Source organism: Triticum urartu, chromosome 6A (genome assembly GCF_056163025.1).
Source record: "Triticum urartu cultivar PI428250 chromosome 6A, HENAU_Tu73, whole genome shotgun sequence".
Lineage (NCBI taxonomy): Eukaryota > Viridiplantae > Streptophyta > Magnoliopsida > Poales > Poaceae > Triticum > Triticum urartu.
In genome coordinates this window covers 468,876,022-468,890,303 of record NC_141878.1, presented here as the reverse complement: position 1 = coordinate 468,890,303, position 14,282 = coordinate 468,876,022, and the positions used below count along the sequence as shown (strand labels likewise).

At 46.0% G+C, this 14,282-nt stretch overlaps 1 pseudogene; it reads left to right on the top strand.

Annotated features, from left to right (window-relative positions):
* Nucleotides 1-11,162: 11,162 nt before the first annotated feature.
* Nucleotides 11,163-13,713, top strand: LOC147965731 (uncharacterized; annotated as a pseudogene).
* The last annotated feature ends 569 nt before the right edge of the window (nucleotides 13,714-14,282 follow it).

Sequence of the window (14,282 nt, the reverse complement as noted above, 5' to 3'; positions counted from 1 at the left end):
GCTGGCCCTGTCCGGCTTACAGGCGTGTATCGCGCCCCGAATTCGGCCTTCCGAATACCAGGGGCTTCGCCGAAATTTAAAATTATAGAATTCTATGGCTAAGTGAGAGTGATAAAGCACTATTAGTCCGGTTGCCTTGTTCGTTGTGCTGAGCACCTCCCTCGAAGGACCCAAATATGGGAACAAGAGTGCTCAGGTTTATCCCGAACACCCCAGCACTCGTGGCATGGGGACAGAAGTCGAGGACTAGCCATCTCTCAGATTGGATAAACGGCTAAACAGAAGGTAATATTTTAAATTCAAACAAGCGTTGCATAGCGCATATGAAACAAGTTTTCATAAATACAGGATAAAACGAGCAAGTCTCATTCAAATATTACATCTTTTGAACACTCATCTGCGATAAGACGGGCACCCGGCAGAACACCCTCGTAGTACATCTCGGGGTGGCGGTGCTCCTTGCCCTCTGGCGGCCCCTCCTTGATCAGCTTCACAGAGTCTAGCTTGCCCCACTGCAATTTCACACGGGCGAAAGCCCGACGTGCACCTTCAATGCAGACAGATCGCTTGACGACCTCCAGCCGCAGGCAGGCATCCACAAGCCGCCTCACCAGGCCGAAGAAGCTGTTCGGAAGGGCATCGCCAGGCCACAGCCGGACTATAAAGCTCTTCATGGTCTGATCGGCCGCCTTATGTAGCTCGACCATCTGCTTCAGTTGGTCGCTCGTTGGCACCGGATGTTCGGCCTCAGCATACTGAGACCAGAACAGCTTCTCCGTCGAGCTTCCGTCCTCGGCCTGGTAAAATTGTGCGGCATCGGACACACTGCGGGGCAAATCTGCAAATGCTCCTGAAGAGCTCCGGATTCGGGTAAGTAATCGGTAATTTACTTTTACATGCTTGCTTTGCATATAGAATGCCTTACCCGCCGCTATCTTCTTCATCGCATCGATCTCTTGGAGGGCCTTTTGGGCTTCGGCCTTGGCACTTTTTACACTCTCGAGGGCCGCGACAAGCTCAGACTCCCACGTCTTTGAGTCAAGCTCCAACGCCTCGTGCTTCGCCACGAGAGCCTGGAGCTCTTGCTGCACCTCGCCCACCCGAGCCTCGTGCTTCTCTCGCTCGGTGCGCTCCTTGGCCGCTTTATCTTCGGCCTTGGTTAGCGCTTGCTTCAGGGTCGCCACCTCGGTCGTGGCCCCTGGCAAACATACAATGATCCTGTCATTTTTCAATCGCGTCCTTTTTTATATATACATATCTATAGATAGGGTATTACTTACCCTTGTTCTCCTCAAGCTGCCTCTTGACAAGGCCGAGCTCTTTCCTGGACCCTTCGAGGTCCTGCTTCAGTACGGCGACCTCCGCAGTCAATGCGGCGAACGCCAGCAGCGAAGCCTGCATATGCATATTGACACACTTATATTAGACTCCTGCGATATTATTTGATCCTTTGTTCGGCTTTTCTTTGTGAACACCGAACAAAGCATCAGGGGCTACTATCTATGCGGTAATATTTCTACTACATGTTAAAACACTTACCTCGAAGCCTGTTAGAAGGCTGGCACAGGCTTCAGCCAATCCGCTCTTGGCGGACTGAACCTTCTAGATCACCGCACTCATGATAGTGCGGTGCTCCTCGTCGATGGAAGCACTGCGAAGCGCTTCCAGCAGATTGTCCGGCGCCTCTGGATGGACAGAGGTCACCGACACATGCGTCTTGCCCCTCTTAGAAGGAGGCCGCGTGCCCGTGCCTGGAACCGCTGGAGGGTCCGGCGCGGTGTTCGGCTGAGAGCCGAACTCGGAGCTCTCATGGGCCCCGTCCCCTCGGCTCCCAGAGTCCGGAAGGTCGCCTTGAGGCGCCTCCGGGACTGTCTCCCCTCGATCCGGTGCCTCTTGAGACAACACCTCGGCATCGTCGGTAGGATGAGGGGAGGTGGCGGTCGGGACTGGATCGCTATCCATGTCCGACGAGCCCAGGGAGCCGTCCAATGATACCTCGATATTGGCTCGTGGCGGCCTGCATAATTATGTTCGGCAATTAGGGAAAGCAGTGCGACAAAGGAATCCTATGAGTTACTCTGGTATCCGAATAGTTACGATCTCCCCGGGGGATTGACCCTGGGCAACCACTTGTCTTCGCCTTTGTCGGCGGCGGTGGAACTGTCCGGAAGGAGAGTCCTTCCCTTCTTGGACCCTTCGACCCCCCAGTTGGGTCGGCCTTCCTTTTCTTGTCTCCCCCAGTCGGTGGGGGAGCATCTTCTTCTTCCTCTTCCTTGTCTTCAGCGGAAGAGTGTGCCGCAGAGTCATCGGACGGTGAGTCCGACGACGCCTGGCATCGGGAACTCTTTCGGGTTCCCTTGGCCTTCTTGGTCTTCTCCGGCACCTTATAAGGGGCCAGAGTCAACATCTTCGCCAGAAGAGTGTCTGCGGGTCCTTCGGGCAAAGGAGCCGGACAGTCGATCTGTCCGGCCATCTTCTGCCAGTCCTATCAAAGGTATGGGAGTTTAGATCCCGCATAGAGTCAATCTATATGAAAAAAATAAGTATCCTGTGAAAGGTAGAGCAGCTTACCGCACTGGCTTGGCGCTTCGCGCTGAATCCGCGATCCTCCATAATAGGGGGGACCTCGGCACTTTTGAACAGCACCCTCCAGGCGTCTTCGTGAGTCATGTCAAAGAGCCTGTTCAGAGTTCGGTGCTGCGCTGGATTGAACTCCCACAAGTTGAACTCCCGTTGTTGGCACAGGAGTATCCGGCGGATGAGCATAACTTGGACTATGTTGACAAGCTTGAGCTTCTTGTCCACCATGTTTTGAATACATGTTTGGAGTCCGGCAGCTCTTTCGAACTACCCCAGGACAAGCCCTTCTCTTTCCAGGAGGTGAGCCGCGTGGGGATGCCAGATCGGAACTTGGGGGCCGCTGCCCATGCAGGGTTGCACGGCTCGGTGATATAGAACCACCCCGATTGCCACCCCTTTATGGTTTCCACAAAGGATCCCTCAAGCCATGTTATTTTGGGCATCTTGCCCACCATGGCGCCTCCGCACTCCGCCTGGCGGCTGCCCACCACCTTTGGCTTGACATTGAAGGTCTTCAGCCATAAGCCGAAGTGGGGCTTGATGCAGAGGAAGGCCTCGCACACAACGTTAAATGCCAAGATGTTGCGGAGGAAGTTCGGGGCCAGATCGTGGAAATCTAGGCCGTAATAGAACATGAGCCCCCGGATGAATGGATGGAGAGGGAATCCCAGTCCGCGGAGGAAATGGGTGAGGAATACTACCCTCTCATGGGGCCTGGGGGTGGGGATGAGGTGCCCCTCATCTGGGAGCCGGTGCGCGATGTCGTCGGGCAAGTATCCGGCTCTCCTCAGTTTCTTGATGTCTCCCTCCGTGACGGAGGAGACCATCCACTTGCCTCCCGCTCCGGACATGATTGGAGAAGGTCAAGGTGGGAAGTGCGGACTTGGGCGCTAGAGATCGAGTGTGCGAAAACGGATGGGTAAGGGAGGAAGAAGGCGTGGATAGAAAGGTGAATCCTTATCCCTTTATATGGGCGGACGAAACTAAGCGTCCCCACTTGCCTGGTAAAACTCGCTTATCCCCCAAGCGCGGCGATTGATGGCGCGGTTGGGTTACCCACGCCCGTATTGATGAGAATCCCATAATAAGGGGACACGATCTCTGCTTTGACAAGACGTGTCAAAAAACTGCCTCGCGTTATGTGCGGGGCTAGTTAAAAGAAACGGTTCGAATAATCACCGGGCCATGACATAACGTCATGCTGCCAAAACAAGCCAGCAAATTAGATCTGCGGAAATATTATTCTCTCTATGATGGAATGTGGAACTTATTTTGCAAGGTTGGACACTATCCTCGTATTCAAATTCTTTTGTGATGTATTCGGAGAAGGAACCCGCCTTGCAATGCCGAAGACAATACTACGTGCGGGACTCATCGTCATTGAAGCCTGGTTCAGGGGCTACTGAGGGAGTCCTGGATTAGGGGGTCTCCGGATAGCCAGACTATCTCCATTGGCCGGACTGTTAGACTATGAAGATACAAGATTGAAGACTTCGTCTCGTGTCCGGATGGGACTCTACTTGGCGTGGAAGGCAAGCTAGGAAATATGGATATGGATATCTCCTCCTTTGTAACCGACCTTGTGTAACCCTAACCCTCTTCGGTGTCTATATAAACCGAAGGGTTTTAGTCTGTAGGACAACAATCATAACATACAATCATACCATAGGCTAGCTTCTAGGGTTTAGCCTCTCTGATCTCGTGGTAGATCTACTCTTGTACTACCCATATCATCAATATTAATCAAGCAGGACGTAGGGTTTTACCTCCATCAAGAGGGTCCGAACCTGGGTAAAACATCATGTCCCCTACTTCCTGTTACCATCGGGCCTAGACACATAGTTCGGGACCCCCTACCTGAGATCCGCCGGGTTTGACACCGACAATGACTTTTCATTCTCTTTCTATTTTCTGATGTGGTCGGGTTTTGAGTCTTTACTCAACTTCACACATTGAAACACCGGCAAGAACTCCTTCTTTGACTGTTCCATTTTGAACTACTTCAAAATCATGTCAAGGTATGTACTCATTGAAAAAACTTATCAAGCATCTTGATCTATCTCTATAGATCTTGATGCTCAATGTGTAAGCAGCTTCATCGAGGTCTTTCTTTGAAAAACTCTTTTCAAACACTCCTTTATGCTTTCTAGAAAATTCTACATTATTTCCGATCAACAATATGTCATTCACATATACTTATCAGAAATGTTGTAGTGCTCCCACTCACTTTCTTGTAAATACAAGCGTCACCGCAAGTCTGAATAAAACCATATGCATATATTCCAACTCTGAGATGCTTGCACCAGTCCATAGATGGATCGCTGGAGCTTGCTCACTTTGTTAGCACCTTTAGGGTCGACAAAACCTTCTGGTTGCATCATATACAACTCTTCTTTTAAGAAATCCATGAAGGAATACAATTTTGACATCCATTTGCGAGATTTCATAATATGCGGCAACTGCTAACATGATTCGGACAGACTTTTAAGCATCGATACGAGTGAGAGAATCTCAACGTAGTCAACACCTTGAACTTGTCGAAAACATTTTGCGACAATTCGAGCTTTGTAGATAGTAACACTACTATCAGCGTCCATCCTCCTCTTGAAGATACATTTATTCTTAATGACACACTGATCATCGGGAAAGTCAATCAAAGTCCATACTTTGTTCTCATACATGGATCCCATCTCAGATTTCATGGCCTCATGGCATTTCACAGAATCTGGGCTCATCATCGCTTCCTCATAGTTTGTAGGTTCATCATGGTCTAGTAACATGATTTCCAGAATAGGATTACCGTACCACTCTGGTGCAGGTCTCACTCTGGTTGACCTACGAGGTTCGGTATTAACTTGATCTAAAGTTACATGATCATCATCATTAGCTTCCTCACTAATTGGTGTAGGAGTCACAGGAACAGATTTCTGTGATGAACTACTTTCCAATGAGGGACTAGGTACGGTTACCTCATCAAGTTCTACTTTCCTCCCACTCACTTCTTTTGAGAGAAACTTCTTCTCTAGAAAGGATCCATTCTTAGAAACAAAGATATTGCCTTTCGGATCTGTGATAGAAGGTGTACCCAACAGTTTCTTTTGGGTATCCTATGAAGACACACTTTTCCAATTTAGGTTTGTGCTTATGAGGCTGAAACTACATAAGCATCACAACCCCAAACTTTAAGAAACGACAGCTTAGGTTTCTAGCCAAACCATAGTTCATACGGTGTCGTCTCAACGGATTAGACAGTGCCCTATTTAATGTGAATGTAATTGTCTCTAATGCATAACCCCAAAAAGGTAGTGGTAAATCGGTAAGAGACATCATAGATTGCACCATATCTAATAAAGTACGGTTATGATGTTCGGACACACCATTACGCTGTGGTGTTCCAGGTGGCGTGAGTTGTGAAACTATTCCACATTGTTTCAAATGAATACCAAACTCGTAACTCGAATATTCTCCTCCACGATCAGATCGTAGAAACTTTATTCTCTTGTTACGATGATTTTCCGCTTCACACTGAAATTATTTGAACTTCTCAAATGTTTTAGATTTATGTTTCATCAAGAAGATATACCCATATCTTACTCAAATCATCCGTGAAGGTCAGAAAATAACGATACCTGCCGCGAGCCTCAACACTCATCGGACTGCATACATCAATATGTATTATTTCCAATAAGTCTGTTGCTCGCTCCATTGTTCCGGAGAACAGAGTCTTAGTCATCTTGCCCATGAGGCATGGTTCGCAAGCATCAACTGATTGATAGTCAAGTGATTCCAAAAGCCCATCAGCATGGATTTTCTTCATGCGCTTTACACCAATATCACCTAAACGGCAGTGCCACAAATAAGTTGCACTATCATTATTAACTTTGCATCTTTTGGCTTCAATATTATGAATATGTGTATCACTATGATCGAGATTCAATAAACCATTCACCTTGGGTGTATGACCATTGAAGGTTTTATTCATGTAAACATAACAACAATTATTCTCTGACTTTAAATGAATAAAGGTATTGCAATAAACATGATCAAATCATATTCATGCTTAACGCAAACACCAAATAACATTTATTTAGGTTCAACACTAATCCCGAAAGTATAGGGAGTGTGCGATGATGATCATATCAATCTTGGAACCACTTCCAACACACATCGTCACTTCACCCTTAACTAGTCTCTGTTCATTCTGCAACTCCCGTTTTGAGTTACTAATCTCAGCAACTGAACTAGTATAAAACATTGAGGGGTTGCTATAAACACTAGTAAAGTACACATCAATAACATGTATATCAAATATACCTTTGTTCACTTGCCATCCTTCTTATCCGCCAAATACTTGGGGCAGTTCCGCTTCCAGTGACCAGTCCCTTTGCAGTAGAAGCACTTAGTCTCAGGCTTAGGTCTAGACTTGGGCTTCTTCACTTGAGAAGCAACTTGCTTGCCGTTCTTCTTGAAGTTCCCCTTCTTCCCTTTACCCTTTTCTTGAAACTAGTGGTCTTGTCAACCATCAACACTTGATGCTTTTATTGATTTCTACCTTCGTCGATTTTAGCATCACGAAGAGCTTGGGAATCGTTTCCGTTATCCCTTGCATATTATAGTTCATCATGAAGTTCCAGTAACTTGGTGATAGTGACTAGAGAACTATGTCAATCACTATCTTATCTGGAAGATTAACTCCCACTTGATTCAAGTGATTGTAGTACTCAGACATTCTGAGCACATGCTCACTAGCTGAGCTATTCTCCTCCATCTTGTAGGCAAAGTGCTTGTCAAAGGTCTCATACCTTTCGACATGGGCATGAGTCTGAAATACTAATTTCAACTCTTGGAACATCTCATATGCTCCGTGGTGTTCAAAACGCCATTGAAGCCCCGATTCTAAGCCGTAAAGCATGGTGCACTAAACTATCAAGTAGTCATCATATCGAGCTCGCCAAACGTTCATAACGTCTGCATCTGCTCCTGCAATCGGTCTGTCACCTAGTGGTGCATCAAGGACATAATTCTTCTATGCAGCAATGAGGATAATCCTCAGATCACGGATCCAATCCGCATCATTGCTACTAACATCTTTCAACTTAGTTTTTCCCTAGGAACATTCAAAATAAACGGGGAGCTACATCGCGAGCTATTGATCTACAACATAGTTATGCAAATACTATCAAGACTAAGTTCATGATAAATTAAAGTTCAATTAACCATATTACTTAAGAACTCCCACTTAGATAGACATCCCTCTAGTCATCTAAATGATCACATGATCCAAATCAACTAAACCATGTCCGATCATCACGTGAGATGGAGTAGTTTTCAATGGTGAACATCACTATGTTGATCATATCTACTATATGCTTCACGCTCGACCTTTCGGTCTCCATTGTTCCAAGGCCATATCTGCATATGCTAGGCTCGTCAAGTTTAACCTCAGTATTTCTGCGTGTGCAAAACTGGCTTGCACCCGTTGCATGTGAACGTAGAGCTTATCACACCCGATCATCACGTGGTGTCTCGGCACGACGAACTTTGGCAACAGTGCATACTCAGGGAGAACACTTGTACCTTGAAATTTAGTGAGAGATCATCTTATAATGCTACCGTCGAACTAAGCAAAATAAGATGCATAAAGGATAAACATAACATGCAATCAATATAAGTGATATGATATGGCCATCATCATCTTGTGCCTGTGATCTCCATCTCCAAAGCACCGTCATGATCACCATTGTCACCGGCGCGACACCTTGATCTCTGTCGTAGCATCGTTGTCGTCTCGCCAACTATTGCTTCTACGACTATCGCTACCGCTTAGTGATAAAGTAAAGCAATTATAGGGCGATTGCATTGCATACAATAAAGCGACAACCATATGGCTCCTGCCAGTTGCTGATAACTCGGATACAAAACATGATCATCTCATACAACAAAATATAGCATCATGTCTTGACAATATCACATCACAACATGCCATGCAAAAACAAGTTAGACGTCCTCTATTTTCTTGTTGCAAGTTTTACGTGGCTGCTATGGGCTGAGCAAGAACCGTTCTTACCTACGCATCAAAACCACAACGATAGTTTGTCAAGTTAGTGCTGTTTTAACCTTCTCAAGGACCGGGCGTAGCCACACTTGGTTCAACTAAAGTTGGAGAAACTGACACCCGCCAGCCACCTGTGTGCAAAGCACGTCGGTAGAACCAGTCTCGCGTAAGCATACGCGTAATGTCGGTCCGGGCTGCTTCATCCAACAATACCAGCGAACCAAAGTATGGCATGCTAGTAAGCAGTATGACTTGTATCGCCCACAACTCACTTGTGTTCTACTCGTGCATATAACATCTACGCATAAACCAGGCTCGGATGCCACTGTTGGGGAACGTAGTAATTTCAAAAAAATTCCTACGCACACGCAAGATCATGGTGATGCATAACAACGATAGAGGAGAGTATTGTTCACGTACCCTCGTAGACCGTAAGCGGAAGCGTTATGAGAACACGGTTGATGTAGTCGTATGTCTTCACGATCCGACCGATCCAAGTACCGAACGTACGGCACCTCCGAGTTCAGCAGACGTTCAGCTCGGTGATGTCCCACGAACTCCGATCCAGCAAAGCTTCAAGGGAGAGTTCCGTCAGCACGACGGCGTGATGACGGTGATGATGATGCTACCGACGCAGGGCCTCGCCTAAGCACCGCTACGATATGACCGAGGTGGATTGTGGTGGAGGAGGGCACCGCACACGGCTAAAAGATCAACTAATCAACTTGTGTGTCTTGGGGTGCCCCTTGCCGCCATATATAAATGAGTGGAGGAGGTGAGGGCCGGCCCCCTACTATGGCGCGCCCTGGGGAGTCCTACTCCCACCGGGAGTAGGATTCCCCCCTTCCATGTAGTAGGAGTAGGAGAGAAGGAAGGGAAAAGAGAAGAGAAGGAAGGAGGGGGTGCCGCCCCTCCCCCTAGTCCAATTCGGACTAAGCCTTGGGGGCATGCATCCTCCCCTCTCTCTTTTCCCTAAACCCCAATAAGGCCCATATACTTCCCGGCGAATTCCCGTGATCTGAGGATTATCCTCACTGCTGCACAGAAGAATTATGTCCTTGATGCACCTCTAGGTGACGGATCTATTGCGGGAGCAGAGACAGACGTTATGAACGTTTGGCAAGCTCGGTATGATGACTACTTGATAGATTAGTGTGCAATGCTTTACGGCTTAGAACCGAGGCTTCAAAAATGTTTTGAACGCCACGGAGCATATAAGATGTTCCAAGAGTTCAAATTAGTATTTCAGACTCATGCCCGTGTCGAGAGGTATGAGACCTCTGATAGTACTTTGCCTACAAGATGGAGGAGAATAGCTCAACCAGTGAGCATGTGCTCAGATTGTCTGGGTACTACAATTGCTTGCATCAAGTGGGAGTTAATCTTCCAGATAATATAGTGATTGATATAGTTCTCTAGTCACTATCACCAAGTTACTGTAACTTAGTGATGAACTATAATATGCAAGGGATGACGTAAAACAATACCCAAGCTCTTCGTGATGCTGAAATCGACGAAGGTAGAAATCCAGAAAAGCATCAAGTGTTGATAGTTAACAAGACCACTAGTTTCAAGTAAAATGGCAAGGGAAAGAAAGGGAACTTCAAGAAGAATGGCAAGCAAGTTGCCACTCCCATGAAGAAGCCGAAAGCTAGACCAAAGCCTGAAACTGAGTGCTTCTACTGCAAAGGAAATGGTCACTTGAAGCGGAACTGCCCTAAATACTTGGCGGATAAGAAGGATGGCAAAGTGAACAAAAGTATATATAATATACATATTATTGATGTGTACTTTATTAGTGTTCATAGTAGCCCCTGGGTATTTGATACTGGTTCAGTTGCTATGATTAGTAACTTGAAATAGGAGATACAAAATGAATAGAGACTAGTTGAGGGCGACGTGATGATGTGTGTTGGAAGTAATTCCAAGGTTGATAAGATCACCATCGCACACTCCCTTTACCTTCGGGATTAGTGTTGAACCTAAAATAAATGTTATTTGGTGTTTGTGTTGAGCATAATATGATTGGATCGTGTTTATTGCAATATGGTTATTCATTTAAGACAAAGAATAATTGTTACTCCCTCCATCACAGTTTGTTGGGCGCATCTCGCATATCTCTAGGCCCAAGGTGCGGTGTGATTGGCAGGAAATAAGGAGGCGCTGGAGCTACGAAATTGAAGGAGATGTGCCTAATGAATCGCTAAAACAACGCTTTGTAACCTCCCCATCCAGTAAAAGAAGGAGCCGATTGCATGCATTGGTGGAGACGGTTTAGAGCGAGATTTTAGCGAGTTTCCTTCTTCCTCCCGCTCCTTCCTTTCTCCCCGCGCACTTTCCTTTCTCCACTGCACATTTTCCTTTTTGGCGATCAAAATCTCCTGCCGATCTCCGCTGCCAAATCTAAAACTAAATTTTCTGAGTTGAAATAGCTCCCACCAATGTTCCTGCCGGTGTTCCGCTCTATAAGTAGCTGTGGCGAAGGAGGGACACGAACATAAAATGCTCATCTTCTCTCCTCTCTCCAATGGCGCCGCCGCAGCAAGGTGCAGCAGATCGCCGACCTCCTCCTCTTGGCCTCCGTGGGCTTTCTAGGGTCGCTTTCCAGCCCAGAGCACCGCCGCCCGGAGGACTTCCTCCTCTTGGTCTCACCGGACGCGCGGGTGTTCCTTCCTTCTCCATCGGCATGGCTGGTTTCGAGCATCTTCCTCCTCCGACTACTTTGCCTCGACGGCGCGTCGGCCTCGCACGCCCATCTCGCCCTCCGGCACCTAACGAGGCCGGTTCCTCGAACTGGAGTGCCTCCATCGGCGAGGCCGGTACAGGCAGCGGAGGGTTCAGCAGTTCTACGTTCGTGGGGTTTAACCTCATCAATGGCAGCAGCGCGATCTCGTTTGGCGGTGGCGGCGGGATATCGTTTGGTGGTGGCGGCGGGATATCGTTTGGCGGTGGCGGCGGGATATCGTTTGGCAGCGGTGGCAACGAGTCCCTGGGCTTCACGTTCAGTACCGGCGCCGGTGGCAAACGGAGCAGAGAAGGATCCTCCCATGGTGGAAGCACAGAAGGTAAACCCTAAACCCTCTAGTCTCATAGATCATGCAATTTTTGTGGTTTGCCCTTGAATCAAGATCATGCTTCTGGTTTGGTAGTAATATGTGTTCTCTTGTCACGTGTGCATGATCCAAGGAACTGGCTTCGGTCTAGAACTCAACATGATGAACGGAGAGAACACAACAGGTTCGGCCTTGTAATCATAGACAGTAATTTTCATGTACATTATCAACTAAAATCTCATGGTTAATATGCTTCCTTTTCTGTTACTACAAGGTATTGGTGGAAATGAGGGTACCATTGGCTACCGAGGTACTGGATACAACCCAAAATTTTCCCATGCCGACGAATACCCTCCTAGTCAAGAGGCTGTTCAAACCCAAAGACAACCTATCGATTTGAGTAAGAACATTTAGAACATATTTGTCTTTCACTAATATTCCATATTTTTTGTTTGTATAATTATTTCTCCAATGCATCTAGATGTTTTGTCGTACAAGGAGACAAGAAGACAGTACAGTACCGATGACAAGCGTCACATATATGCTGAGATCATTGCCCGTAATTGTACGAGTAAAAGGTTGAAGCATGGAGTTTCTAAAGATGTTGCAGTAGCTTGTATTTGTCCTAGGAGGATAGTGCAAAGGGTATGGCAGGAGGCTAAAAAAGGCGGCGGCATTACTGGGGTAAAAAACAATCGGTAGCTCAAATCAGGAAGGAAGAAGATTAATTTCAACATAGATGCATTGGAGGCCATCCCATCTGGAGAGAGAACAACATTAGAACAAGTTGCTGGACATATGAATGTGTCAACTTCCACTGCTTGGCAGAGGTGAGCGTTATACATTGATATATGTCAATTTTCTACATGTCAAATGTGTATGTCATTGATATATTGGTTGTTATATTTTCTTGTAGGTTGAAGATGAAGGAAATTAGACGAATAACGAGTGAATTGAAGCCTGCCTTGACTGATGAAAATCAAAGGGCTCGTGTGGAGTATGCTCTTAAGCATCTTGAGCCATGTAGCCTAACGTCCCTAAGCGGTATCAAACCCACATTTAGGGATGATATGGATGTGGTTCATATAGATGAGAAATGGTTTTATCGCACGTGGAAGACCCAGGACATGTATTTGAGCCATAGGGAGAATGCACCACACCGGGAATGTAAACATAAAAACCACATTCAAAAAATTATGTTCTTGTCCGCAATGGCTAGACCAAGGTATGATGCTCAAGGCAATTGTGTTTTTGATGGCAAGATTGGGGTTTGGGCTTACACAGAGTGGGTGCAAGCAAAAAAGAAGAGTCAAAACAGGTCCGCACTTGTTCTTGTTACTACTCCTACTTTCTGCTAAATTTTTATGTGCACATTATTTACTTTATTTCTATATCCATAGGTTGAGAGTGACATGGGAGCTGAAGCCTTGCCATACAGTGGACAGGGAGAAAAGTCGGGAATACTTAGTGAAATACGTACTACCGGCTATAAATGAAAAGTGGCTTGAGAGCGATAGATGGAACACCATCTACGTACAGCAGGACAATGCTAGGACTCATATAAAACCATATGATCCACTTTTTTGTAGGAAGCTGCTAGGGGTGGTTGGGATATTAGGATGATATACCAACCACCTAATTCTCCTGACACAAACATATTAGATCTTGGTTGGTTTGCCTCAATTCAAGCCATGTTCCATAGAAAGATGCCCAAGACCCTAGCTGAGATTGTCCAAAAGGTCTTGCAATGTTCCATTTGAGTATTTATATCTTATTTGTGATACATAGCTACTTGCTTATGTACTGATTTGAGTTTTCTTGTTGTTATGTGTCATAGGTTAATCAATCCCTAGCTGAGTACCCCCATCAAAAGCTCAATAGGATCTGGTTGAGTCATCAAGCGTGCATGAGAGAGATCATCAAGCACAAGGGGTCTATCCACTATGCGGTTCCTCACTTGAAGAAAAAAGCATTAGAGAGAAAAAGACTTCTCCCGGTTCGTTTGACGACTCGAGAATATGTTGAGCAGGCAATTGAGTTCTTGAACTCAACATGATTTGTACTGCCTCATGTGATGGTGCTACTGTTGGAGTATTAGTTTCATTAACCTTATCAAATATTTTGTGGCCTGTTTTGTACTGCCTCATGTGATGGTGCTACTATTCGAGTATTAGTTTCATTAACCTTACTCCCTTGTGTGTTTGGTTTTTGAGGGTGCATTTGAGTGGTGTGTATCGGACTGTTTTGAACTGAAAAATTTATGCTTTTCTCCCTTGTGTGTTTAGTTTTTGAGGGTGCGTTTGAGTGGTGTGTAGTGGACTGTTTTGAACTGAAAAATATAACATAACATTACACTATAGGGTTTATCATCGAACCATTTTCATATAACATTACATGACAAGATCATATTAAACATAAGATCATATAAAACCATATTCATACTCACTTTCTTACATAAGATCATATGGCAATACTCCCTCAATCACTTCCTTACATAAGGTCATGTAATGTTATAAACTTGAAGCATATAAAACCGTTACAACTCACTTTATTTTCATCATCCGGTGAATCTAAACTTAACTATCCGGCACATT